Source organism: Manacus candei, unplaced genomic scaffold, assembly GCF_025592945.1.
Source record: "Manacus candei isolate 608988 ecotype Guabito, Panama unplaced genomic scaffold, ASM2559294v1 h1tg000024l, whole genome shotgun sequence".
Classification (NCBI taxonomy): Eukaryota; Metazoa; Chordata; class Aves; order Passeriformes; family Pipridae; genus Manacus; species Manacus candei.
The window spans coordinates 5683348-5689347 of record NW_026138072.1 but is presented as its reverse complement, the minus strand read 5'-3'; positions in this window follow the sequence as shown (position 1 = coordinate 5689347).

Below are 6000 nucleotides of genomic sequence, written 5' to 3'. Positions count from 1 at the left end.
ACTGCAAAATTAGTGCCTATCTTCTTCATATCAGCTGAGCTGGACTTTTGTGCTTTGGACAACTTGAGACATGTTTCTGCCCCTAGGGCCAGGGCCTTGGTGGGAGGCACAGCCCCTTCACTCCCTTGGGCTTATAGACAAAGCCAGCTGATATTATATGAAAAGATTTGAAGAAAACCAAAGACTTTTTTTCATTTTTATTCAAATTTCTTCTTCAGTTTGACTAGAAATAAAAGCTTTTTCAGTGACATTAGATAGAAGAAATGCAAAGAAAATGGGGTTTGGATTTTCAGTTTCTTTTCTTTCTCAAATGTCAGAGGAAAACATTTTTATTTCATTATGAAAATGAAAAGTTAGGACTCTTTTAAATAATATAAACATTTTTCTTGTGAAATAATGAGTAGTTTCAAACTTATTTTGCTGGAATACTGTGGCTTGAAAAGGGCAAAGAAGCAATGGAAGCTATTGTACCTTTGACGTAGAAGACAAAAGCGTTTTGGGGCCCAGGAGGAATTAATTGGTGCCTAACTAAGGGCTGGGGACTGTTTTGTAGTTAGATCTTCCACTGCTGTGAAAGAAGCAGTTTCTTCAATTTAGCCACATAAATACATTTACCACCAATGAACTCTATCAACAAGAGCAGCTGCATCTTGGGGGGAAATAGAAGGTGCAATTGTAGAGGGGCAGGAGACTGCTGGGTGGGAGTCTGTGGTGATGACTTTATCGGAGTCAGACCGATGGCTCAAAAATGCACTCTAAATCATTTTAGCAGAATAGTCAATGATGGAGGTGTGAATCAACTCAAGAAAAATGAAGTTTGGAAAAAATTAGGATATGCTGTGATGCAAATGTGTTTTCATGATAATGAATCTGCAGTTGTGAAGCATTGAGATCCTTGGGTAGGTCATGGTCAGTGTGAAAGAGATGTGAAACAGAAAAGCTTTCAGAGCACTGCAGCAAGAGGTAAAAGGATTGTGTCACTCTTTTCTCCTGTTCTGCTTTTCTTCTCTTCCTAATTTGGTTACTGTTTTCCTCCTTGCTGTCTATCTCCATCACTTGTATTCTTTGTATTCACTTGGCCTGCTTTGAGTGCCCCAAATAAATTCCAACTACACTTTTGGATTAAAAAAATATATTCTCTACTACATTTTCCTTAGACAGTGTAATTTGTCTTAAAGTGTTTTTGGTATATGACAAAATTGAATTAAAATCTTGAACCTATAATATTTTAATAGTTCCAAGTTGTCTTATCACTTTCTTATAAGTATATACATTGTAGAGATAAAGGAATTTCATTTTCTTATCTTCTTCCTTCACAAATTACTAAAATTTTAATCACAGCAATAGTCTTTGTGCTTCATCTTTGATCAGCTCTTTTCTGCATTCTTTTTATGTCTGTTTTCTTTCATTTTGCAATTGGCACTGGCAATTGCAGATATTATTTTTGATTTCTAACTACACTTCCCAACTCCTGTGAGACATATTGTAGTCTTTTGTTTCCAGTGTGGAGTCATCTCTATGAAAGGGGCATCATTTACAACTTCTGTAAGTTCTTGCAATAACAACAGGAAGGAAAATAATATTTTGAATATATTCCAGTATTCAGCAGGTACACAAGTTTGGACCTCAATCAGCACAGATACTGTGAAATATAATGTAATAAATCAATTAAATCACTGCATTGCTTGTTTCTTCTTTTTAACTTTTTGTTTGTTTGTTTGTTAAAGGAAATCAAGAAAATTCTGTAATTATTTGTAATATATGTATGGTATAGTTTCTTTTCCAATATAGTGATTTCACTCAGTAACAGCTTCTATATTCTCACTACCACTGTTGGCATATGCGTTCAATTTCCTCAAGGTGAGGAAGGAGCAGGTAAGACTAAAACATCACTCTGGAAGTAGCGATTTGGCTTCTACAGAAGGCAGCAAGGAGATAGATTTGCATCAAAACTGAATTTTATTCAATGGTTTCATATAAACATAAAGAGCAGACATAGGATTGTGCAATTTTCATAAATCCAGTAGTTGAAGCCATTTCTTATTTCAATTTCAAAAGCATATACCAAACCCCAGAAATTAAACTAGTTGCTGGTACATTCCAGATAATCATCCGATTTTAGGTTTTAGTTCCAGTTCCTGTACAAATTTTCTGCCTAAATATTGTTTCACCATTTTGGCATGAATAATTCATCAGTTTGGAAAGAATTGTAGGGTATTTCCACTCAAAGAGGAAACTGAAGAATGCAGCAAGGTATTTTTTGATGCAATCCAGGACTTCTAGAGAGGCTGATCATATTTTTATGAGTATATTTGAAATCAAGTAACAGGAGCAAATTTCTCTGTTCTCAGTTCCGAGCTTTTTTCAGCATAGACAGCCAAAAGCTGTTTTGTTTTTGTTCGTGGTCGTGTCGTGTTCCTACCACTCTTTCACTGGCAGTGTCTTGCTTTTTTTTTTTCCCTTGACTTATTTGTCTGCATCTGCAGAGATTCTCTTCACTGCTCTGTTTGTTAAAAATATGCATTCACGTGTGTGTGAATGCCTAGACGCACTCACACACACTGCTCTGCATTCAAATCAATCCCATACCTCTGTGCCATTTCCCACACTTGGAGTGATCTCATGGGACGATATGGTTCAGCTGTTGCCCCACCCTTGGTGGCTTAGTCCTTGTGTGACTGATTTGCTGCTATTTTAGCCATTGCAGAACAACAGGGTCCCTCTAAATTGTTTCCTGAAATAGGCTGAATGGAAAATAATTATCATGCCAGCAACTTCATTGAAGTGCTGCAATTGCCCACAGATCAAAGACTCATTCACTGGGAACTTAGCTGATGGAGAACTACAGAATAATCTTTATAGCTCTGTGTTAGGAAACCAAGTAAAAGACAGGTTTTAGTTCTGTTTCTAGGATTGCTCATCAGTGAGCACTGGATTGTCTAAATGCCACATATTTTAATGACATTTTTTAGTAAAAATTTCAGGTCAGCTTTCCTGATTTTGCCCACTGGGTCTCTAGTGAATTTGATTATTATTTTCATTATTTAATTCTGAAGGTTTTATTGAACTGCAGGCAGACAGTACCTGAAGATAGAATTAGGGCCCAGATTGCCAGTGTATTACTGGTTTACAGAGATATACAACTGGTTATGGTGTGTTGAGACTAAGTCTAGCATTACCTTAAAGTTTGCTGCAAGTGTTTTGCTTCGGTAGACTCTTTCCATTGTTTAAAATTTCAAGAGTAAAAATTTATTTTGTTGATTTTTCAGTTTTGTTTTCTGATGGAATTTTAAATCTTAAAAGGCTGTTTTGTAGATTCTTCTCTCCTGAATCCCATAACTGCCAGCCCTTATTTGTGACACACATTTGAAATCTGTATAGAGAGTTTTCCTTCCCGTGCGCAGAATGCTCCTCATGGCTGGGTATATGTTTTCCTCTGGCTCTCATATGAAGAAGTATTTTTGTCAGTGCAACTTATAAGCTTGTTTGAAACTACTTAGACAAGCAGTTATAGCAGTAAATATAAAATGCACATTGATCCTTGGAGCTAGTCTTCTTTTTGATGATGAGCTCTATTTAATTTATACCAGTAAAATAATCTGTTCTTTTGTGATGTTCCTTACCATGGAACAGGTAAAGTTATACTTTCAATTCAATTATATTATTTATCATGGGTAGGGACCTTGTATTTTACATACTCATTCACTTATTTTTTTTAGAATCTACACTTCTGCAAGGTAATGAACAGGCAATTTTTAGATTTTAGGTTGTGTATGCCTAGGTAATACATGTTCTTTCATCTTGTTTCTTTTTAGCTTCTGTCTTTGAGTGCTACCGAAAAACACATTCCAGAGTTTTGCTTATTTTCGTCAAAGCCAGAAGCTTCTGAACCAGTGAAGGATTTGTTTCATGCTGTGTCACAACTTTGTGTTGCCATTGTTAATATGACAACATGATGATATGAGGTTTAGATTGGATTTTGGGAAAAGTTTCTTCCTCAAAAGGGCTATCAAGCACTGGAACAGGCTGCCCAGGAAAGTGGCTGAGTCACTATCCCTGGAGGTCTTTAAAAGACGTGTAGATGTAGCATTCGGGGACATAATTTAGTGTGGACTTGGTAGTGCTGGTTTAACGATTGGACTTGATGATCTTAAGAGTCCTTTCTAACCCAAATGATTCTATGATTTCCCAGCTGCATTTATGTAGATTGAGATTTAGGACAAGACTGGTCTGACCTACTTGGATGTGTGGGAAATGCAAAAGGGTTTTGGATGTTGCTACCAGTAGAGTGAGGAGAGCATGAAGTGTAAGCAGATGCAGGCGGTAGTAGGGGAGGGGGCAAAGAAACCACTAAAATGTACTGCAGAGCTCCTGAATAGTCACTGCTTCTTATTACAAGCTGCTCTTCTGGCAGAGGTGAGCCAACTAGAGCTAGGGCATTAACTCTGCCCTGGTTAGATGCCAGACTACGTTGCGGTAAAGTAGCATACCCAAAAGAATACTTTTCTTTCCCAGAGTAGTACGAGAAAGTGAAAGAGAAGAATCAGAGTACTAAGGATCTCTGATGATGTGATTCTCAGCCTGTTGGTGGGAATATTAGCTACATACTCCAACTGTATAGGTTGTGTCAGGGTCAGAACTGTCTTTTGCTTCTTGGAAAAAAAAATCAGAAGCTGAGATGGAAAGAGACTTTTTTTAACAGTAGCAGAAATTTTCCCATGGTGGCATCTGGTTCATGATTTCTTAGCAAAGTAAACTGTGCTCTGCACAGTTGGCTATGTTGATCTAAGGCCTCCAGGGATTTGACCTGTCACCAGCAGAGAAGGCTATCATTTTTATGAAGTATTTCAGCTACCTCTGTCCTTCAGTCCGTTCCACCTCTCACTGTGGCATGGCCATTGCATCTCTTCTGTCCTTTCACTAGGAGTAGTGATGAGGATGGGATGGGTCACTAAAGCAGCTCTTTACTAAACTATAAATGTGTATACAGGGCAAATTATTTCTGTTAAGATTATTTCTGGAACCATACAAACCCAGATGTTACAATGGCAGAGAAACATACGCTACTGAGGAATGAGACAGCACTGTGGATTATCATCATGTGTTTTCCCACTAGTACTCTCAAAAAGAAAGATACTAAATGCTGAAATAGAAGGGCAAGCCAATGGAGAATTAGGATATTATTGGCATATGGCTCTATAGTCACTATACTGTGGAATGGAAGGATGCAGGGATGTAAGGGCAAGTGGCTAAGGAAAAAAATAACAAAATTTCCTAGATGAATTTTAATAATTTCTTGTCTGGTTCTCCCAGCATCATTGGGCGATCCAGTTTCCATCATTTTATCTTCAGAGTGGTTATTTAATTGTGGAAGAGTCTCAAAATAGACCATCCTGACAGGATGCTTCAGCTGATAGACATGGCTGAGGGCATATTCAGCTTCCTAAAGTAAAATCTCAACCGTTTAAACTTTGACTGGAAAGTTTGAATACATCTTAGGACACACAATATAAAAAAACCCCAAATCTAAGTATTTATTTTCAACTTCTTCTGCAGTATTTTAAAATATATTTGCTGCATTTTCTGAAGATTTTTAAGTCTCCAGTCAGGATCAGTAACAAGCACTACTGCAAAAAATATCAAAACAGCCCTGAATTCACTGACTGAACTCCCAGTGCTGCGAGGCTGTTTGTACAGGCAGACATTTGTGCTAGCAGTAAGATTCTTGCAGGACTGTGTCCTTAGACAAGAAGTAATATATCAAATAAAAGAAAAGAAACCAGTGAAACATAAATGGTCTTGCCATACATTTGTTTCTATTGTTACTATAGATGAGGATGTTCATAGCATCTAAAGGACTACATTTTTGGCTTCAGCACAACAAGCTGTTTTATGTGTGAGCTGTATGTAATTATATTGAAAACAAACTTTGCTTCAAGAACATTTTTGGCTCCAATGTGCAATAACACAAAGGGCCTTTGTTCGGCTCTCAGCAGTTAT